The sequence below is a fragment of the Nicotiana sylvestris genome, chromosome 3 (genome assembly GCF_000393655.2).
Source record: "Nicotiana sylvestris chromosome 3, ASM39365v2, whole genome shotgun sequence".
Classification (NCBI taxonomy): Eukaryota; Viridiplantae; Streptophyta; class Magnoliopsida; order Solanales; family Solanaceae; genus Nicotiana; species Nicotiana sylvestris.
This window is the reverse complement of record NC_091059.1, coordinates 19,847,369-19,872,010: the sequence shown is the minus strand read 5'-3', so window position 1 is coordinate 19,872,010 and position 24,642 is coordinate 19,847,369.

The following is a 24,642-nucleotide window of genomic DNA, read 5'->3' as shown; positions in this document are numbered from 1 at the left end:
ATCTCAGCAAGTGTTAGGCTTACCTAGTCTTAAAGACTACATGCTATCACGACATCTTACGGAGGGAAATTAGGGTCGTGACAAGTTGGTATCAAAGCTCTAGGTTCATAGGTGCTACGAGTCATAAGCGAGTTTAGTAGAGTCTTGCGGATCGGTACGGAGACGTCTGTACTTATCTATGAGAGGCTACGAAACTATTACGACGATTTCATTTCCTTCATTCCTATCGTGCGAGTTAATTGATCTTGGAGTTTGAACCTTTGCCATTCTATTCTCTCATAAATGGTGAGGACACGAGCTACAATTACCGATGATGCTACCCTTGGAGCCGGTGTTGCTAGGGGCCGGGGTAGAGGTAGAGGTAGAGGCCTAGGAGAAGCACATGCTACGGCTGGGACACCTGTCAGAGCATCAGTTGACAGTAGTTCCAGTTGGGGGACAGGTACCGGAGGCGCCTGTTGTTATCCCAGGACTTTAGGAGACTTTATCACAGTTATTGAGCATGTTTAGTACATTGATTCAGGCGGGGTTGATTCGGTTTGCATCAGCTATTTCACAGATCGGGGGAGGAGCTCATACTTCCGCCACCCATACTCCAAAGTAGCAAGCCCACGTTGGTCAGGTTCCAGGTGTCATGCCGACATTTCCTATTATCCCAGTTCAGCTCGTTGTTAGGGAAGCAACATCTGAGGAAGAACAACTTAGACTTGCGAGGTTCAAGAAGTATTACCCTCCTACTTTCAATTATTTGGATTTAGAGGATACATGTGGGTTCCTAGGGGAGTGCTACTATATTCTCCGCACTATGGGTATTGTGGAGACAAGTGGGGTTGCTTTTGCTACGGTCCAGCTTAAGGGAGCGACATATCAGTGGTGGTGAGTGTACGAGTTAGGTAGTCCGGCCGATGCAGCTTCACTTTCATGGGTCCAATTTTCAGGGATATTCGTGAGAGAGTTTGTTCCCCATACCCTTCGAGAGGTGTGGCGTGCGGAGTTTGAGCAGTTGTGCTTATTTAGTGAATTATCTAGACATGCGCCTACTTTGGTTTCTATAGTTAAAGAGCGAGTCTGCGGGTTCATTGAAGGACTCAATCATGATATCTGGTTCAGCATGGCTCGGGAGATGGAGTTGGATGTTCCATTTCAACAAGTGGTAGGGATCGCTCGCTGATTAGAGGTCATGTGGGACCAGAAGAGAGAGGACATGGAGGCTAAGAGGCCTCGTAGACCAGAGAGACCTATTAGATCTTATTTTAGAGGTAGAGTACGGTACAGTAGAGTTTTTGTAGGTTATCCAGTTCAGTTGCACTTTAGGATTCGTCAGTGTTTCAGGTACCCATGGGTCTCAGGGTACCCATACCGGACAACTTCCACAGCCACGTTAGCAGAGAGGTCGCTTTGAGTGTGAAGATACCAGCCATATGGTGAAAGAGTGTCCCAGACTCCGAACAGATGTGTCAAAGCAGAGTAATCACGCCACGAGTTCTGCTTCTGTTGCTGATATCCCTGCACCGCTAGCTTGGGGTGCAGGTCAAGCGAGTAGAGGGCGCCAAGAGGGGGAGGCCCGACCCGTTGATATGTTTTTTACGGTAGAGCTGAGGCCACTGCACCAGATAATGTTGTACATGTATGGTTTTGATATGTTATAGATGAGCTCATTTGCATTTTGTTTTGGTTCTGCTTATCAGGGTAAGTCCTCCTATTTTGCTTCACATATGGGTAAGTTTTGTGATTTTGTACTTTGTTTATATATTTACCCCTGTTGGGAGATTCTATAGTGGTAGCCCATGTCTATCGTGTTGCTTTAATTCATTATTGAGAGATATAAGACTAGAAGTGAATTTCTTTTACTCATTACGGTAGTTTTGACGTGATTTCCAGATGGTTGGCTATGATTTGTGGTTTAGATGCTCTACAAGTATGGGAGTTCAGTATGTGCCGTGATTTTGTTGGTGGAATTGAATTAGTGGAAGGTTTCAGTTGGTATGATGTGTATCCAGCTTGTGATTCAGAGTTGAGGGTGAGACCCTTGCGGTTTCATGTGATTTGATATGTTTGAACCGGGCTGTGTGCCATGGTGGAGTTATATCAGGATGAAGTCCTTGCGATTAGTTCATATGTTTTGATTCTCCCTTGTGTAGTCAGTTCGTAGTATGGTACTGATAGGGAGTTGTGCCTGTCTGGCTTGTTTGGTAGTTCCTTCATGTGTTTCCTTGTACATTCAGTTATGTTCATGCTGTGCTTATTGGGTTTTAGCTGCGAAGTCTGTGTCCAGGTGGCGTTATATGTGACTTGTTGATTCGGGTGAATAGTTATGATGTATTCATATTCCGTACATCATTGTCAGTGTTGTGGAGGCTTGGAATAGGGTTCTAATGGATATAAGCCTAATTGCTAGTACTGGATTTGATTATGAGCAGCTATTGTGGCTAGAGTTGTTCTTAAGGGCATATGTGTGATGTGTTACATCGTGTGGTTATACCTTGTAGGTGTAGGTATAAGTTGTTGTAGCTGGTTGAGGTTGGTACCGTGTGTTGATGTAGGAATCAGGTCTTTTGGGAATGATTGAATAGTGAGAAATTTGGTTCTAAGGTTATTAGTGTTGGTGAAAGGAATAATTTTCAGTTGGGATGGTGTCGTTGGGCCTATATGGATTGGGGTGGCATGGTATCACTCGCGGGTGTATGTAGGGTGAATATATTCAGTGATTTGATGACTTCGGGATGATTCTTAACACGTTTGAGGACGAACGTTTGTTTAAGAGGGGGAGGATGTAACGACCCAACCGGTCGTTTTAAGAATTAATGTTCCGTTCAGCGGCATAAGGTCTCGAGCAGCTTCGTATTATGTTTTATGACTTGCATGTGTGATCGAGTTCAGTTTTCGGATGATTCAGGGTCAATTTGAAAGAAGGATTTTTGTTTTAGAAGCTTAAGTGGTAAGAGTTGACCGGAGTTTTGACTTTTGTGTAGAAGACTCCGAAATGATGCTTTGATGATTCAAATAGCTTCGTATGGTGATTTTGGACGTAGGCATGATTCCGGAATTGGATTTGGAGGTTCGTGGGTTAATATGAAGCATTTCGGCGAAAATTGGAAAGTTAAAGCTTAGGAAGGTTGAGAGGTACCGGGAGTTGACCTAGTTGATATTGGGCTCGGATTGTAATTGCGAAAGTTGGATTATGTGATGACCCGAAAGGTCATCTCTTGTTTTAGAAGTCAAAACTGTGTTCCGAGGTCATAAAACCTCTTTATGTCTCACCTCGACTTACGTGCACAGTCCGGCGCATTTTCGGAAAGCTTTATGGGAAATTTTACGAAAATAATGAATTTGGCTTTTAAAATTGATTAAAGTTGACTATGATTGACATTCTTGGTAAACGGACCTGGACCCTTGATCGGACGGTCCCGCAGGATCCGTAGAAAAATACGGGACTTAGGCATGTGCCCCGAACTCAATTTCGAGGTCCCAATCCCGAGAAAATAATTTTTAAAGAAAAATTATTTGCTGAAAAATATAAAGGATTTTTTAATCGAAATGATGTGTGTTATTCATAGTATCGGGCCCGCATCTTGGTTCCGGAGCCCGGTACAGATTTGAAATAATAATTATGTTGAATCTGTAAAATTTCGTAAGAATCGGTGTTGAATTGGTATAAAACGGACCTTTAGTAGAGAAAATTTAAATTTTGATGTTCTTAAGAAATTTCATGAATTTGAGGTTAAATTCGTAGTTGTTGATGTTATTTTGATGATTCGATCGCACGAGCAAGTCCGTATGATATTTTTAGGCTTGCGTGCAAGTTTGGTTTGGAGCCCCGAAGGCTTGGGTGAGTTTTGGATAGGCTTCGGAGTGTTTTGAGACTTGGAAAAAAATACCTGGACCAGAAAAGTTGCAGGTCTCTGAAAACTGATGTTCGCGGTCCGCGGTGAATCTTCGCGAACACGCTGGGGACTTCGCTACTGCGGTGGGATTTTCGCGGTTAGCAGTGGGCAAGCCCAACTTCCACGGCCGCGATCGATATTTCGTGGTCCGCGGTGGAGCTCCGCGGCCGTGGTCCTTTTTCTGCGGTCAGCGGTGAGGATCTGAGTGGGGTATATATAAACGAGACTTTTCAGCCATTTTTCATTTTTCAAAAACCCTAAAGCATAAGGGGTGATTTTTCAAACACTCTTTCTTCCCCAAAACACTAGTTAGTGATTTTAAACTCATTTCTTTCACTCCTTAACTTCTTTTTACAAGATTTTATCCTAGAATCTAGGGTTTTCATTGTGGAATTGGGAATTTTGGGTAGAACTTAGGAATATTGAAATTTGGGGATTTAGAGCAAAAATTGAGGTCGGATTCCAAAACCAATTATATATCCAGGCTTGGGGGTGAATGGGTAATCGGGTTTTGGTCCGAATTTCGGATTTGGACCAAGCGGGCCCGGGGTCGATTTTTGACTTTTTGGGGAAAACAATGGGAAATCTATTTTCATGCATTGGAATTGGTTTATTTAGCAATTATTAACGTTATTAAGTAAATTGTGACTAGATACAAGAGAATTGGAAGTGGAACCGAGAGGTAAAGCGGTAGTTGAAGCTTAATCTTGTCCGTGGATTCGATGTAAGTGTTTGGCCTAACCTTAGCTTGAGGGAATAGGAGTTGTGGTCTATTTGCTATGTGTTTGTATCGAGTACGACATATAGGTGTGGTAACGAGTATCTATACGTTGATGTCAAGCATACCGCTGAGTCTTATGTCATGATTTTTTTGTGGAACTATTATGTACCAATCATGCTCAAATTGATGATTTTTTAATGTTGAACAAAGCTTGTGAAAGTTGATGAACCAAGTTTATGAAAGTTTCATGGTAATTGACTATAGTTGAGCATTGACTCACGTTGAATTCTGTCTTGTAAAGTAATTGTTGAAAACGAGATTAGTTATAGCTGAATCCTTTGCCGGGATGTTATTATTGATATTGTTGATTCCTTTGCTGGGACATTATTGTTGACATTGTTGTTTCCCTTGCCTGGACATATTGTTTTTTATTGTTTGGGTGAGGAAGAGTGTAAAACACGAAGGGTGATGTCGTGCATGTTATTGTGAGAGAGTGTAAAACACGAAGAGTGATGTCGTGCATGTTATGTGAGAGAGTGTAAAGCACGAAGGGTGATGCCGTGCCGATATTATGAGTGTTAATACATGAAGGGTGATGCCGTGTCATAATTTGAGAGTTAATGAATGAAGGGTGATGCCGTGCGGATATTGTGATGAATAATGCATGAAGGGTGATGTCGTGTCATTTATGTTGTTTTATGTGGTGAGGATGAGAGTAAAAACATGAAGGGTGATGCCGTGCACGTGTTACCATTTCATTATCTTGTTGATTTAATTATTATGTACATTATGCTTCATTATTAATGCTTCTTTATAGCTTGTTGTTAGAATCTGTTATTCCCCGCAGTATGTCCCCTTCCCACTTTATTCTGTTGATTCTTGTTATTATGATTCTGTTTGTATATGATTTGACTGCACAGGTTTATTTTATAGTCGTGTCCTAGCCTCGTCACTACTTCACTGAGATTAGGCTCGACACTTACTCAGTACATTGGGTCGGTTGTACTGATACTACACTCTGCACTATTTTGTGCAGATTTCAATACCGAACCCGGTGAGTAGCTGAGATAGTTGCCTTCAGTCCAGGGAGACCAAGGTAGATCTGCTAGAGTCCGAAGAGCCTAGAGTCCCTCTTCCCTACTTTAGTTTATCTGTTGTCTCTTTCAATGCGAGAATAGTGGTATCTCTTTTTCCAGACCAATGGTTGTAGTAAAAATCATAGATGTTCATGATATTATGACACCAGATTCATGGGTAGATGTGTATTAAAGTATTTGGATTTATTTAACACTTCCGCGCTTTTCATTTGTCGTTATAATTACTGTTTATCACTATTTGAGGTTGAATGTTAATGTGTAGAATTGTAATAGTTGGCTTGCCTAGCTTTCACGAGTAAGCGCCATCACGACTCTCGAGGGTGGGCAATCCGGGTCGTGACAAGTTGGTATCAAAGCCCTAGGTTGCTTAGGTCTCACAATTCACGAACAAGCTTAGTAGAGTTTGAGGGATCGGTACGAAGACGTCTGTGCTTATCCTCCAGATGCTACAACGTTTAGGAAAACTTCACATCTATTCTTTCCTATCGTGCGACTTGATTTCTCAATGCTAATTAAACTTATATTTTGTTCTTTCGCAGATGGCGAGAACATGTGCTTCTTCATCTGCTGATCAGCAGCCCGAGCCCTCAGTGGTAGCTCCTACGAAGGGCAGAGGACGAGGCCGAGGCCGAGGCCGTGCTAGAGGACGAGGCCGAGGTCGTGCTAGAGGCCGAGGTAGGGGCAAGGCTCAGCCCAGAGCAGCAGCACCAATAGCGGAGCCTCAGGTAGAATTTGAGGAGGAGGCTCCAGCCCAGACCATTCCAGCAGGGCCAACTCAGGTCCCAGAGGGGTTCATCGCTACCCCAGTACTCCAGGATTCTCTGGTCCATCTAGTGGGCCTTATGGAGAGTGTCACCTAGGCAGGCTTACTTTCGGTATCACCAGCTGTCTCTCAGGCTGGGGGAGGAGCACAGACTCCCGCTACTCGTACTTTGGAGCAGATGTCTCCCTAGTTTTAGACTCCAATAGCTTAGCCAGTTGGGGTAGTTCAGCCGGGTGTTGCGGCACATACCGATGATGGTGCAGCTATGTTTGCTGATGCCTTGTGTAGGTTAAATAGGTTCACCAAGCTCTTCACTACTACTTATGGTGGTACATCTTCAGAGGATCCCCAGAACTATTTGGACAGCTGTCATGAGGTTCTTCGGAACATGGGGATAGTGGAGACCAATGGGGTCGACTTTTGCTGCTTTTCCTCTGTCAGGTTCCGCCAAGACTTGGTGGAGAGATTTTTGTTTGGCTAGACCAGTTGGGTCACCATCTTTAACTTGGGATCAGTTCTCTCAGTTGTTTCTGGAGAAGTTTCTTCCTATCACTTAGAGGGAGGACTATCCAAGGCAGTTTGAGCGTCTTCAGCAGGGTTCTATGACCGTCATTTAATACGAGAATAGATTCATTGCCTTGGCCCATCATGCTCTTATCATACTTCCCACTAAGAGAGAGAGGGTGAGGAGGTTCATTGAGGGACTCACTCAGCCGATTCGATTGCAGATGGCTAAGGAGACAAGGAGAGAGATTTCTTTTCAGGATGCAGCCAATATTGCCAGGAGAGTTGAGATGGTTCTATCACAGGGAAGTGGTCAGGGGTCTGACAAGAGGCCCCGTCATCGGGCAGGTTTAGTGGTGCCTTGTCCGGAGGCAGGAAATTCCTTCGGCCGGGGCCATTCTCCAGGCCGTTTCAATCAGCACTTTAGGCTTCTCATGGTTCTCCAGGTGGTCGTGATTCTTATATGCAGTATTTCGATCAGCAATCCTACCGTGCACCGCCAGCTCCTATCAGTGCACCTCTACTCCAAAGTTATCATGGTGGTTACTCAGGCCGTCAGGGTCAGTTTCAGGATCAGCAGTCTCAGCAGCCGAAGTCTTGTTATACATGTGATGATCCGGGGCACATTGCTATGTTTTGCCCTCGAGCCTCGAGCAGTTCTCAGTATCAGGGTTCTCGTGCTATGGTTCCAACACTAGGTGTTCCACCACCCACTCAGCCAGCTAGAGGTAGGGGTCGAAGTGTTAGAGGTGGAGGTCAGACCGTTAGAGGTAGAGGTCAGGCAGCTAGAGGTGGAGGCCAGCCAGTAGGAGGCCATCCTTGGGATGTAGTTCAGAGTGGTGGGGCCCAGCCCCAGTGTTATGCTATCCCAGCCAGACCTGAGGTTGAGACCTCTGATGCAGTTATCACAGGTACAGTTTCAGTTTGCAGTAGAGATGCTTCAGTTCTATTTGATCCAGGGTCTACATATTCCTGTGTCATCTTATTTTGCCCCTTATTTGGTTGTGCCTCGTGATTCTTTTAGTGCACCTGTATATGTGTCTATACCGGTGGGTAATTCTATTGTTGTAGATTGAGTCTATCGCTCGTGTGTGGTCATTATTGTAGGTCTTGAGACCCATGTAGATCTCTTACTTATCGATATGGTAGACTTTGATATCATTTTAGGGATGGACGAGTTATCCCCTTATCATGCTGTATTAGACTGTCACACCAAGACCGTGACCTTAGCCTTGCCGGGTTTTTCTCGATTGGAGTGAAGAGGGACTCCCAGTCATTCTGTCATTAGGGTTGTTTCTTATATAAAGGCTCGACGTATGGTTGAAAAAGGGTGTTTGGTTTATTTGGCGTATGTCGACGATTCTAGTGTTTAGGTTCCTTTGATGGGTTTTGTACCTGTTGTTCGTGAGTTTCCATAGGTATTTCCTTCAGACCTGCCGGGGTTGCCACTCGACAGGGATATTGAATTTTTCATTGATTTGGCTTCGGACACCTAGCCCATTTATATTCCGTCGTATCGTATGACCCCGCCCAAGTTGAAAGAATTGAAAGAACAGTTGCAAGACTTGCTTGATAAAGGCTTTATTAGGCCTAGTGTCTCGCCTTGGGGTGCACCGGTGTTGTTTGTTAAGAAGAAGGATGGATCGATAAGGATGTGCATAGATTATCGACAGTTGAACAAGGTCACAATCAAGAATAAGTATTGATTTCTGAGGATTGATGATTTATTTGACCAGCTTCAGGATGCCAAAGTGTTTTCAAAGATTGATTTGAGATCTGGCTACCATCAGTTGAGGATTAGGGCATCCGATGTCCCCTAAAAAAGCTTTTCACACTTGGTACGAGCATTATGAGTCCTTAGTGATGTCATTTGGTTTGAAAAATGCCCTAACAACTTTCATGGTTTTGAGACTTGGAAAAAAAATACCTGGACCTGAAAAGTTGCAGGTCTCTGAAAACTAGTGTTCGCGGTTCGCGGTGAATCATCGCAATCGCGCTGTAGACTTCGTTGTCGCAGTGGGATTTTCGCGATCAGCGGTGGGCAAGGCCAACTTCCGCGTCCGCGCTCGATATTTTGCGGTCCGCGGTGGAGCTCCGCGACCGCAGTCCTTTTTCTGCGGTCAGCGGTGAGGATCTAAGAGGGGTATATATAAACGAGACATTTCAGCCATTTTTCATTTTTCAAAAACCTTAAAACATAAGAGGCGATTTTTCAAACACTCTTTCTTCCCCAAAATACTAGTAAGTGATTTTAAACTCATTTCTTTCACTCCTTAACTTCTTTTTACAAGATTTTATCCTAGAATCTAGGGTTTTCATTGTGGAATTGGGAATTTTGGGTAGAACTTAGGAATATTGAAATTTGGGGATTTAGAGCACAAATTGAGGTCAGATTCCAAAACCAATTGTATATCCAGGCTCGAGGGTGAATGGGTAATTGAGTTTTGGTCCGAATTTCGGATTTGGACCAAGCGGGCCCGGGATCGATTTTTGACTTTTTGGGGAAAATAATGGGAAATCTATTTTCATGCATTGGAATTGGTTTATTTAGCAATTATTAACGTTATTAAGTAAATTGTTACTAGATACAAGAGAATTGGAAGTGGAACCGAGAGGTAAAGCGGTAGTTGAAGCTTAATCTTGTCCGTGGATTCGATGTAATTGTTTGGCCTAATCTTGGTTTGAGGGAATATGAGTTGTGGTCTATTTTCTATGTGTTTGTATCGAGTACGACATATAGGTGTGGTGACGAGTATCTATACGTTGATGTCAAGCATGCCCCTGAGTCTTATGTCATGATTTTTTTGTGGAACTATTATGTACCAATCATGCTCAAATTGATGATTTTTAATGTTGAACAAAGCTTGTGAAAGTTGATGAACCAAGTTTATGAAAGTTTCATGGTAATTGACTATTGTTGAGCATTGACTCACGTTGAATTCCGTCTTGTAAAGTAATTGTTGAAAACGAGATTGGTTATAGCTGAATCCCTTGCCGGGATGTTATTGTTGATATTGTTGATTCCCTTGCTGGGACATTATTGTTGACATTGTTGTTTCCCTTGCCTGGACATATTGTTTTTTATTGTTTGGGTGAGAAAGAGTGTAAAACACGAAGGGTGATGTCGTGCATGTTATTGTGAGGGAGTGTAAAGCACGAAGGGTGATACCGTGCCGATATTATAAGTGTTAATGCACGAAGGGTGATGTAGTGCCATGATTTGAGAGTTAATGCATGAAGGGTGATGACGTGCCGATATTGTGAGGAATAATGCATGAAGGGTGATGCCGTGCCATTTCTGTTGTTTCATATGGTGAGGTGAGAGTAAAAGCACTAAGGGTGATGTCGTGCACGTGTTACCGTTTCATTATCTTGTTGATTTAATTATGATGTACATTACGCTTTGTTATTAATGTTTCTTTATTGGCTTGTTGTTAGAATCTGTTATTCCCCGTACTATGTCCCCTTCCCACTTTATTCTGTTGATTCCTATTTTTATGATTCTGTCTGTATATGATTTGACTGCACATGTTTATTTGATAGTCGTGTCCTAGCATCGTCACTACTCTGCCGAGGTTAGGCTCAACATTTACTCAGTACATGGGGTCGGTTGTACTGATACTACACTCTGCACTATTTTGTGCAGATTTCAGTACCGGACCCGGTGAGTTGCCTTCAGTCCAGGAAAACCAGGGTAGATCTGCTGGCATCCGCAGAGCCTAGAGTCCCCCTTCCCTGCTTTAGTTTTTCTGATGTCTCTTTCAATCCGAGAACAGTTGTATCTCTCTTTCTAAACTAATGGTTGCAGCAAAAATCATAGATGTTCATGATATTGTGACACTAGATTCATGGGTAGACGTATATTGAAGGATTTGGATTTATTTTACACTTCCACGCTTTTCATTTGTTTAGTTATAATTACTGTTTATCACTCTTTGAGGTTGAATGTTAATGTGTAGAACTATAATAGTTGGCTTGCCTAACTTTCACGAGTAGGCGCCATCACGACTCCAGAGGGTGGGCAATCCAGGTCGTGATAGATTAACTCCGTTATGTAATTTGGGACTTGCATGCAAAATTTGGCATCATTCCTTTTGATTAGATATATTTCGGCACAAGTTTTGGAAGTTGGAAGATTTGAAAGTTCATAAGTTTGATTCGTGGTGCAATTCATATTTTCGACATTGTTTGATGTGATTTGAGACCTAAAGCGGGTCCGTGGTATGTTTTAGAAATTGTTAGTATGTTTAGACGAGGTCTTGGGGGCCTCGGGCATGTTTCGGATGGGTTACAAGCCATTTTCTCATGTGTTGGATGGCTGTTTTGATATATGGTGTTCCCTTATACGCGAACGCAAAGTTCATTCCACATTCACGTAGGCCATTTTGGGTGGCTGGACCTTTTCCTCTTCGCGTTCGCATAATTCTACCGGCTATCTCTATCGCGTATGTGTGTATCCTCCTTCACTGCGCTCGCGTAGCATAGATCAGCAACTGGTATATTTTCTTTTTCGCTATCGCATGTTCTGGTTCGCTATCGCGTAGTACATTTCTTGGGTCATCAGTTGTTCCTATATTCGCGATCGCATGAGTTCATCCGCGATTGCGTAGTACATTTTTGGGGAAGCAGTTATTTCCTTCTTCACGGTCACATTATTTCTTCCGCGATCGCGATTTGCAAATACCCGGGCAACAGAATATATTTTTCATATCGAGGTTTTTGCCATTTTTAACATATCTTGAATTGTAGACCTCGAATTTGAGCGATATTTCATGAGTTTTTCAAGAAAATCATTGGGGTAAGTGTTCTTCACCAGGAATTTATTATATTCCACGATTCTATCTTTATTTTTATCTTATAATTAGTGTTTTGATTTGAGGAAAAATGGGATTATTTTTGAAGAAATCTTTCAAAATATAAATTGATGATTTGAAGGACGAAATGATGTCGGAAATTGTTAATTTTGGTATGGTTGAACTCGTATCGGAATGGTTGTTCAGATTTTTTAAATTTCATCGGGTTCTGAGGTGCGGCCTCAGAGTTTGACTTTTAGGTTGATTTTAGTAATTGTTAAAGACTGAAGCTTTATTATCCGGAATTGTTTCTTATGAGTTTCATTTATGATTTGAAGTTATTTTGGCTAGATTTGACCAGTACGGAGGTTGTTTCACTCGAGAAGGTCATTTTAGAGTAACGATCTAGCTTCTTTGAGGTAAGTATCTTGCCTAACATTGTATGGAGGAACTACCTCTTAGGTTTTGAGTCTTTGGTTCTTATTGTGTCATGTGAAGGCCGTGCATGCGAGGTGACGAGTACGTGCTCGGGATTAATTGTGGAACTTTGACCGTTTAGGGCTCTTAGGTTCTCATGTTCATTAGATATAAAGTTGTTTTGTCATGTTAAATCCCCCATTTACTAGTTTCACCTTTACATGACTTATTTGGAATTAATTGCTTCATGTTCCACCCTTGTTGCCGATTAAACTCTTATGTGCCTTAACTGAAGTTGTTGCATCATTTATTACCATGTTATCCTTCCCTAATTGCTTATTCTTAATGGAAGTTATTATTATCTTTTCTAAAACTATCTATCCTTAATTGAATTTGTTGTATCGCTTTCGTAATTGCCCAACCTAAAATGAAGTTTTTTTATCCCTTATGATTGTTGACTTACCCTTATTTGGAATTATTGATTCGTGTTATCTCTCTTATCGTCGAATTATGCTTTTGCGAAATCATTTCTACACATTATCTCTTCCTTGTTGAGCTATTCTTCTTGAGACTATTATTCTGTGTTGTGTTTCTTTGTGAGCTCGTTCTTCTATCTCTTTGTATTCTGAAGTTCCTGAGTTGATTTACTTGCCATGTTCTCGTGTTATTGTCGTTGTTGCTGTTGTATTTAATGTTGTTGAGACGAGGGCTATGTGTGGTTGTGATATTGAAACTGTTTTGAGGAAATGTCGTGGCATGTGGGTACATATTATGAAAGTCATTTATTTGAGTTGTTATGTTTTGGCACACGTGTTGTTGTTGAAAGAATTGTTATGTTGTTTGCACAAGGTTTCTGTCGTGCTGTTGTTATTGTGTTTGCACGAGGTTTCTGTCATACGGTTGTTATTATGTTTCATGAGGTTTCTGTCGTGTTGTTGTTATAGTTGATACGCATGCGGTGGTATACGGTCTAGGTTTTGAAATGCATGAGGTGAGATAAGGTGGGCTTGAAACGCATGGCTAGTAGGGGAACTACAAGAAGCCATGTGGTATGATAAGGTGGACAAAAACCGAGATGCTATTTCGAGAAGAATAATTATTAAAAACTAAATATAAAGTCTCCCCGCAGTGGTATAAGGAAAATTTGTGATTCTTTTTGTGATTTGAGACTATGAATTGGTACCTTGGTAGGGTTCTTGTCGTCATTTCTCCATTCTTTTGTACTTGTCTTTGATTGTTGTTTTCCTCATCATACTTTTAATTGTCTTCCTCTGTATTGTAATATTTGATTAGTCCTATATATCTAATCTTGTTGTGATTGTCATTGCGTCCACTTCATTGCTGCCTTATTTACATTGTACATTTCGTGGTGATCGTTTCTTGTGTGTCATTCATTGTCTCTACTCTTATTTGTTGTCTTAAATTGTGGTAGAACACTTGCAAAAGCATACACGTAGATGAATCACCCATATTGGTTTAAGATGATGAATCATGACGCTATTGATCCTTACATGTACTTTTGTCTACTTGCCTTTTGTGTGAGAGTTGTTCTCTTGGCACGTGAGTCGTCCGCATGGTTATAAATTGAAATGTAGGCACAAGATGCCAAGTGATTAGGGTTCAAGTATTGGGACCCATGATCTGTGATTATGAGGTTTGGTACCTCGTGGAAATGCTTGAACAAATCTGGTGTGAAAACGGTTGTTATATTGAGTTGTTGCTGGTTTTCCTTTATTTTTGTTTCACCGAACTTAGATTGTGTCCAGCTTACTCTACACATTATTACCTCACTGCTTCCTATTAAATATTGTTGTTATTGGTGTATCGTTGTGAGTATGGTTTGTATTCCTTATCATGCTTAGTTGTATATTAATGTTGTTTCTCTGTTAGATCACCTTCACACTGTTCAGGTTGTTTAGTACGGTAGGTATCTGGACTATGCCTCGTCACTACTCTACCGAGATTAGTCTTGATACTTACTGGGTACCGCTATGGTGTACTCATACTATGCTTCCGCACATTTTTATGCAGATCCATGTGTCACGGTTGTTGTTGATTATTAGCTAGCTGATCGAGTATTGTTGTGGAGACTCAAGGTATACCTGCCGTCGCGTTTGCAGGCCTCAGAGTCACCTTCTAATAGTTTATTTGTACTGTTTAATTCTATCTTGAACAGTTGTATTTAGGTATTTTCTAGCAAACTCAGTAAAGCTTATGATTTGTACTACCGGTTTTGGAAATTGTAAGATGAGTATAGGATTTCTATTTCATATTTATTAGTTGATGGTTAAATTTTTCTATGATCTTAGTAACTGTTAGGCTTAACTAGTCTTAGAGACTAGGTACCGTCACGATATTATATGAGGGAAATTGGGGTCGTGACAACAGGTTTGTCACCGATAGAAGTGATCGCGGTCGGAACAATAGGTCATTATAGGACAATGAAACATCAGGTTCTCGGGATTCTTCCTACCCCAGACTTTTAGAATATAACTTCAATGTCAGTGTAGTAGAGTTGGTGTTGGCTATGAGGAACATTAAAGAAGCACATTTCCCGAAGCCAATGAGATCTGATCCCAGTTAGAGGGATACTAATTTATGGTGTGAATATCATGGGACAAATGGTCACTGGACTGGGGACTACCGGCATCTACGTGAAGAGGGGCGACACTACTGAAAAAGGGCCATCTTAGGGAATTCTTAAGTGACCGGGCTAAAAATATTACGGTCATAATCGTGACAACACGGAGCCCTAAAAAGCAGGAGAAGATCCCCCGCGCCTGACGATCAACATGATTTTTGGGGGGAATGGGATTAACATGGTTACTTTCTCGGCGGCAAAAATGACGGAGGTGTCTGTAACCCACACCAAGAGACTCCGAAAAGTCGCTGAAGACGACATCACTTTCACGGAGGAGGACCTATATGAATTGTTGATACCGCACAATGATGCATTAGTAATCTCTCTAAATGTATTAGATTGTAAAATTAAACGTGTTCTGGTGGATCCAGTGAGTTCGGCCAATATTATACAATGGAGAGTGTTGTAGGAAACCAAGCTCACCGAAAGCATCATTCAGGCCACAAAACTCCAAACCGGGTTTAACCTAGCAAGCATGACAACCCGAGGAGAGATCATACTTCCCACGAATGCCAAAGGGGTGATGAAGACGACCCTTATGGTGATATCGGCTACAATATTATCCTGGGAAGGCCATAGTTGCAGGAGATGAAGGTTGTGCCGTCAATATATCACTAGTTGCTAAAATTCCTGACCCCCAAGGGTATTAAACAAATAAGAGGTGACCAACCGGTGGCAAGGGAGATTAATGCAATTTTGGTCTCCAGTAACAAAGGGAAAGAGCATGCGACATAGCAATTACAGGAACTGACGCCTGCTCCCGAGTCAAGGGAAGTCAACCAGAGGGAAGAGGTGTTAGAATCTTATCAGGTACCAAGGTATTTCCAGGTACTAGAAGAGACGGACGCAACAAAATCCATAGCGGAAGAGCTTGAGCAAGTCACATTATTCAATAATTTCTTGGAGAGGAAATTCCACTTAGGGACAGGAATGCACCCCGAACTAAGGCCTGAATTTATTGAATTTCTTAAGTTTAACATCGATTGTTTTGCATGGTCGCATGCAGATATGACAGGTATCCCACCAGAAGTGGTCGCACACAAGCTGAGCTTAGATCCCAGCATCTCTCCAGTAGGATAAAAAAAATGACCTATTACAGAAGCCAGAAACAGATTCGTCGAAGAAGAGGTAACTCACCTGTCACGCCCCGAACCTGGGCCTGGACATAAAATGGTACTTGGTGCCTGACTACATATGACCGAGCGAACTAACTGGCTGGCTGAATCAACATGTGGTATCATAGCATACTGAATGCGGAAGATAAACTAACACATGTTGATATACTGAAAGTCTGGATGATATAAATCAAAGTGCGGAAATACTAATACAATTCTGAAACATATTTGTAGCCAACATAGCTTAATATGAAAAGTCTGAGACTCTGTCTAACTGTTACTCTAGTCTATGAAGTCTCTAATGAAGTACTGAAAACACTGACTGTAAAAAAAAAATACTGAAGACTGTAAGGTAATGATAATGCCCCGAAAGAACTGGGATCACCAAATAGCTGGTACGAGAATCCTAGTGCTCTGAATCATCAACCTATAAATCATTACCTGCATCGTGAGATGCAAGCCCCGGGCAAAAGGGACGTCAGTACATTTGAATTGTACTGGTATGTAAAGCAACTGAAAGAAAGAATTATAAATGTTGAAACTGAAACTACGCTGATAACTGAGAATTTATAATTGATAACTGGAATGATAACTATTCAAACTGAAACTGAAATGATAACTGATAACTAAACTGATAACTCGTAATTGAACTGATAACTGAACTGATAACTGGTAATTGAACTGATAACTGAACGGTAGCTAATAATTGAACTGAAAGGAAGTAAGGATATGAATACTCCCTCTTCTGAATGATGAACAACCTGTTTATCTGAATATTAAAATGCGGCCTCAAGCCCAATATATATATATATGCACAAACTGCGGCCTCGGGCCTAAGTATACGTATACATAACTGTGACCTCAGGTCCAAAATGCATAAAGCATAAACTGCGGCCTCAGGCCCAAAAATGCATAAAGCATAAACAGCGGCCTCAGGCGCAAATACAAGTGTTCAACATTCAGGGATTTAAAATCAGGAACTGAGAATCATACTACAATACATGATAGTGAAATACTGAATCACATTGAGTTACATGATACTAGAATACTGGATCATACTGGGTTACATAATACTAGAATATTGAATGGGACTAGACTGAGATATGTGTTTTTGAACTGATTATGAATACTGAAATTTTAACTGTTTATGGCATATTGAGTAATCTATACTAAGACTCGGGGGCATCAAACCCAAGTCTATATTGAATACGCACTGAGCTCACAACGTTCAGAATGAAAGTCATGAACGAGTTATGAAGCTAGAGAATAGAAGTTCTACAACTATTCAAGAAACTAGGCTTAACTATATTTCTGAGGCAATTGATACTTCGTAAAAGAAACGTAGTGTAGGGAGAATTATTAATATTCCCAAACATAGAGAGTTAGCCTCACATACCTCAATTTCGCCCCTTATTGATACTACAATGATCCACAATACTAAGAACCTTCAATCTACAATAGCAACATCCAATGGAACCCAATATTAGTAACAAATTCCATAACTTAAGCCATTTAGGCATATTATCAAACACTTGGTGAGTATAAAGCTTCGTAATCCCTATTAATGGTGTTCCGACACCCAATAACCCATTATCTTGCTCTTGGATAAATTTTAAAGTCTCAAATGGTTATAATCAATATTATTCTTTATCACCCATAAGGTAAACAACACCCTTAACCAATAGAGTTCCATTAAATAAACATTTTTCACTCTCTATAATAGTTGGGTAATTAAATTGGGAACTTATGGTTTCCAATCACCATACCAAGAGTTCGAATAATTATTCATACTCATATTCCCTTAATAAATCCATACATGTAAGTCTAAGGGTGTAGGATTACCTTTTTGGAAGAATCTTGCAAAATCCTCCTTTGAGTTCTTGAAGAAATCCCTTGAAGATCTAAGTATTTTATGTGGAGATTTCATCAATACTAGTGTATAAATGATGGAATTCACACCAAGATAATGGGGATTACTTACCTTGAAGATGGTAGGGGTTGGAGGTCTTGAGAGGGTGGAGGAAAACCCTAAAATTCGTCCAAATGAAGTGGGGAAAATAACCCCCGAAGGTTTTATATCAAAATAGGGTCAGGTTGACAAAAAAACAAAGATTTGCACAGCCGCGATGCATAGGAAAACGTATGGGGCGGCGTGGTAATGAAAAATGTATTTAGAAACAAAATTTAGAGGTTCTCTGTTAATTTACACAGCCGCGGCGCATGGGGCGGCGCGGTAGTGTAAAATTCTGTGCTGCCTTTGGTAATTTGGTCATAACTTCTGGTAAAAGTGTCCAAATGACGAACGGTTTGAAACATTAGAAAGTAGGCTCAAAGATATTTCATTTTATAGGTTGTGCATCACATAAAAGCTTTTATAAATGTATATATTCTCGTCCAAGGTATAGTCTTATGCGTGCTCATTTAGAATTTTAGTCTATCATGTAATTTTCCAACTTGGCTTAGACTTAGGTCTTTCCTTAGACCACAAATCACTTATGATATGTCTTGTATACTTATTATCATAACCAATTGATAACCACCATATTAATACTCATTTAATTCATCCACAACTGATTCAAATTTACGGGGTGTTACGTTATCTCCCTCTTGGGATCATTCGTCCTCGAATGATTGTCCTGGCTATATCTTCGGCTAACTCCGGACCTTAAATGGGTCTTGTGGGAACATTAACTTTCATTAACACTTGCATACTAAACTGAATGAATACACGATTACTGATTTGATGAGATACTGAACTGAATAGGTACTAGACTGAATGGCTATTAAACTGACTAAATAGTCAAATACATGGAGATTGTACTATAAGGTCTGAATGAGAAGGTTAGATACCTTAGGCATTTCTCCAAAATACCTACTAGCTAACCGAGCATAACACTTGTTCCATATGCCATAATAATACGTATAACATGATACATATACATGAACACTTGTCTGTTATGGATACGTGAATTCTGAACTAACGTGGATATATGAATATTGAACTGGCACAAATAACCGAGTACTGAACTGACGTGATCACTGAACTCACATCAATATTTAAGTACTAAGCTGGCATGGATATCTGAGTATTGGACTGACATGAGTATCTGAGTACTGAACTGACTTGAATGTTCTAATCATGAGATCTGAATACCGGAAACACAAATGTCGTGACATGAGATTTGAATACTGGAAACTTGAATGTTATAACATGGCACGTGAAATACTAGTGTACAACCACTAATTATGGTGGAAATTATAACTCATAAGCTACTTAGTCGATCCTTCATAGTATCCTATATGGGCTGATGCATCTGGGATTGAGCTTTCCTTTCTTCCCAAATCTTATAACACCCTTCACAGGCGAAACTTTTAGAAACACCCAATCATCAACTTGAAACTCTAGGTCTCTATGTTTCATGTTCGAATAGGACTTTTGGCGACTCCGAACTGTCTTCAAATTCTCTTTAATCAACTTGACTTTCTCCATAGACTGATTGATCAAATATGGTCCCAACGATTTCCACTTCTCCAACCTCGAACCAACTAATTGGCAATCTACTCCTTCGCCCATAAAAATTATGCTTTCAAAATTATAAAGATAATCCTATTATAAGGTCCATATTTACCATCTCCACTAAAGAATATGTGTATCCTGAGATAAACACTTGGTTTCCTGCTGCTCGACTTTCACTTGCTGACAATTTAGACACTTGGCCACAAAGTCTGCAACTTTCTTTTTCATGTCATGCCACCAATAAATCTCCTTAAGATCATGATACATCTTTGGAAAACCTAGGTGGATAGAATACTTGTAGTTGTGGGCTTCTGACATAATCCTCTCTCTAAGCCCGTCCATATCTGGAACGCATAGTCTGTCTTTGTACCTCAAGGTACCATCATCTTCCCCTTGTTCAAAAGTCATCGTGTTATGCATGTGAATCCCATATTTTAGCTACCATTAGTAGAGATCATCAAACTGTTTCTCCTTCACTTCGGCCACTCTGGAGGAACAGGTCCTGTTCTAGACAACAACTCCACTATCTTTGGAGTACGCAAATTGAACTCCTAGCTGGGCTATGCGATGAACTTCTTTCACCCGACTTCTCTTATCTACCTCAATCATGAATTATACTTCCCACACTTGATTATCTAGATTCTTAAGCACTTTCTGAAAACATTTATTGTATTGTTGTGAGCTAAGTCTCTAACCACTACTCGGAATATTAGCGCCCCGTGCAATGGCACTACGCTCGTAACACATAAATGATCATGATTTTATAGCTTTTCTGTGATCACTTTATAATCAATAACTAAGCTCAGTGATCATTCTACTCACTTTGTGTTTCTTACACATGCTAGACATATTCTTTGTGGTAATTATACAATTTTCCCTCATCACCAAATTGATTTTCCTTTCCATATCCATGCTAACTGTTTGGGTTTCAAATCTCTAACTGGACTTACTGAAATTTTTTGCTTCACCCCTTAGACCAAAGGTCTTATACTTGCGGATCCTTCTTTTTGTGTTGGGATCCAAATAACCTTCCTTATTTTCTTCAATTCTTTGCACTTTACGTCAATGACGACTCATCTCCCAACTTACTTCTGATCTAGGAAAAACTAAATTATTCACATAACGAAAAGCTAATGTATTCACACCTATCATACACAATCTTAATAATTTAACTCTGCTCACACTGTCAATCTTGGGGAAACCCCTTTTCTATAATACCTAAAGGGTATTCTTCTATAGTTTGCTCTCTCACTGCTAGCTGATTTTTTCCCACTGCCACTGTACTTCGGGTTTAACTTAAACTCTTTGGGTTCTAACATGTGTTTGGTGTTTCAAACTATTACCCACTCACTAGTGTTAATCTGACTAAGTGAATCAAATCTTACCTCTACTAGCTCTACTGAAATTGCTAATTTACTATATTTACTCAAAACTTATTTACTATTCTTTTACTAAACACTTGCTAGCATTATATTTTCTTGCTCTGCTTTGAATAACTAAGTGAAGTATAAGGTTTATCCTAACTTCCCTCATTATTTGACCATATTCTTTTGCTGTATACGATCATTCTTTTGAACTATGCACATGGATCACACTTAGGAAAATTTCATCTATCTTAAACAAAATTGGAATATCTAACCCCAAACTTTCTATACACTTCAAAATCACTTCAGACTATACACCTTCGGCCTAAACATATAGTCACATCATGTGAAGGGGAACTACCATATCTTTTATCTCGCCATAATAGTCACTTCGTATACAAATTCACTAACATGGTACTTTCTAGTTCTGATTTGAATAAATCTAAACAACTTAAAATCATTCCTTAAAATTCAATGTCGCCTACTCTTGGTTTTCATGTCGTACATCATATTATTCTTAGTTATATTTCCCTTAGGCTCTTTTCTGCCCAAAGCTATAGTGATCAATTCTATGCCCGCTGCAGTTGAATTCTTATCCTGATACACCGTGGGGTTTGACATACGGATACGCTGTCGTATATATTTGATAAATCACTTTATGCACCATCCAGTGAGTCTTGGGTCTTAATCCCTAAAACATGCGAAGATTTTGCTATAATCACTGTTACTTACATTTTCTTTGAGAACCCATATGCATCACTGCATACTCACAAGTCACCTGGAATTTTGATTCACTGAAAATTGGATATTTGGTAAACATATAACTAAATACTGGCGTACTAAATAACCATAAACTTGCTAACTGAAAGACTGTATAACTAGTAACTGAGGTAAACTAATAACCATAAGACATTTTAATTGCTTTTGTACTTTCTGATAAGGTTATGCTCTAATTTGTACTGTTATCCATTGCATACCACTTTTAACATCCTCTAAAGTCTCATATTTACCAACCTGTACTCCATAATTATACCCCAATGGACAATTATCCTCTCTAGGACCTTACGTTTCTCCTGAGCGTCGCTTGGGAATCCAATACGTTTGGAATTCGATAGGAAGATAAGGTTAACTATTGCTCTAAGCTCTATGGCACGATCTAAAGTAGACAGAAGTGAGACAATCCTGAATGTCTTGGTAGTTAATCGTTTATATGAGTGGCCAACACACATATATAAAGGAAACTCTACTGGACACGGCTTCATAGACTCCCTAGGACACTTGAACCTAGGGCTTTGATACCAAGCTTTGTCATGCCCCGAACCTGGGCCTGGACGTAACACGACACTCGGTGCCTGACTACATGTGATCGAGTGAACCAACTGGCTGGCTGAATCAACATGTGGTATCATAGCATACTGAATGTGGAAGATAAACTAACACATGTTGATATGCTGAAAGTTTGGATGATATAAATCAAAGTGCGGAAATACTAATACAATTCTGAAACATATTTGTAGCCAACATAACTTAATATGAAAAGTCTGAGACTTTGTCTAACTGTTACTCTAGTCTATGAAGCCTCTAATGAAGTACTGAAAACACAGACTGTAAAAAAAATACTGAAGACTGTAAGGTAATAATAATGCCTCGAAAGAACTGTGATCACCAAATAGCTGGTACGAGAATCCTAGCGCTCTGAATCATCAACCTGTAAATCATTACCTGCATCGTGAGATGCAGGCCTCGGGCAAAAGGGTCGTCAGTACATTTGAATTGTACTGGTATGTAAAACAACTAAAAGAAAGAATTATAAATGCTGAAACTCAAACTACGCTGATAACTGAGAATTTATAATTGATAACTGTAATGATAACTATTCAAACTGAAACTAAAATGATAACTGATAACTGAACTGATAACTCGTAATTGAACTGCTAACTGATAACTGATAACTGAACTAATAACTCTTAATTAAATTGATAACTGAACGGTAGCTAATAATTGAACTGAAAGGAAGTAAGGATATGAATACTCCCTCTTTTGAATGATGAACAACCTGTTTATCTGAATATTAAACTACGGCCTCAGGCCCAATATATATAAATATATATATATATATATATATATATATATATATATATATATATATATATATATATATATATATATATATGCACAAACTGCGGCCTCAGACCCAAAAATGCATAAAGCATAAACTGCGGCCTTAGACCCAAATACAAGTGTTCAACATTCAGGGATTTAAAATCAGGAACTAAGAATCATACTACAATACATGATAGTGAAATACTGAATCACATTGAGTTACATGATACTGGAATACTGGATCATAATGGGTTACATAATACTGGAATACTGAATGGGACTAGACTGAGACATGTGTTCTTGAACTGATTATGAATACTGAAATTTTAACTGTTTATGGCATACTAAGTAATCTATACTAAGACTCGGGTGCATCAAACTCAAGTCTATATTGAATACGCACTGAGCTCACAACGTTCAGAATGAAAGTCATGAACCAGTTATGAAGCTAGAGAATAGAAGTTCTACAACTATTCAAGGAACTAGGCTTAACTATATTTCTGAGGCAATTGATACGTCGTAAAAGAAACGTAGTGTAGGGAGAATCATTAATATTCCCAAACATAGAGAGTTAGACTCACATACCTCAATTTCACCCCTTATTGATACTCAATGATCCACAATACTAAGAACCTTCAATCTACAATAGCAACATCCAATGGAACCCAATATTAGTAACAAACTCCATAACTTAAGCCATTTAGGCATATTATCAAACACTTGGTGAGTATAAAGCTTCGTAATCCCTATTAATGGTGTTCCTATACCCAATTACCCATTCTCTTGCTCTTGGATAAATTCTAAAGTCTCAAATGGTTATAATCAATATTATTCTTTATCACCTATAAGGTAAACAACACCCTTAACCAATAGAGTTGCATTAAATAAACATCTTTCACTCTCTATAATAGTTGGGTAATTAAATTGGGAACTTATGGTTTCCAATCACCATACCAAGAGTTAGAATACTTATTCATACTCATATTCCCTTAATAAATCCATACATGTAAGTCTAAGGGTGTAGGATTACCTTTTTGGAAGAATCTTGCAAAACCCTCTTTTGAGTTCTTGAAGAAATCCCTTGAAGATCTAAGTATTTTATGTGGAGATTTCATCAATACTAGTGTATAAATAATGGAATTCACACCAAGATAATGGGGATTACTTAACTTGAAGATGGGAGGGGTTGGAGGTCTTGAGAGGGTGGAGGAAAACCCTAAAATTCGTCCAAATGAACTGGGGAAAATAACTCCCAAAGGTTTTATATCAAAATAGGGTCGGGTTGACAAAAAAATAAAGATTTGCACAGCCGCGGCACATGGGGCGATGCATGGGGCAGCGTGGTAATGAAAAATGTGTTTAGAAATGAAATTTAGAGGTGCTCTGTTAATTTACACAGCCGCACCGCATGGGGCGGCACGGTAGTGTAAAATTTTGCGCTGCTTTTTGTAATTTGGTCATAACTTCTGGTAGGAGTGTTCAAATGACGAACGGTTTGAAGTGTTAGAAACTAGACTCAAAGATATTTAATTTTATAGGTTGTGAATCACATAAAACCTTATATAAATGTATATATTTTCGTCCAAAGTATAGTCTTATGCGTGCTCATTTAGAATTTTAGTCTATCATGTAATTTTCCAACTTGGCTTAGACTTAGGTCTTTCCTTAGACCCCAAATCACTTATGATATGCCTCGTATACTTATTCTCATAACCAATTGATA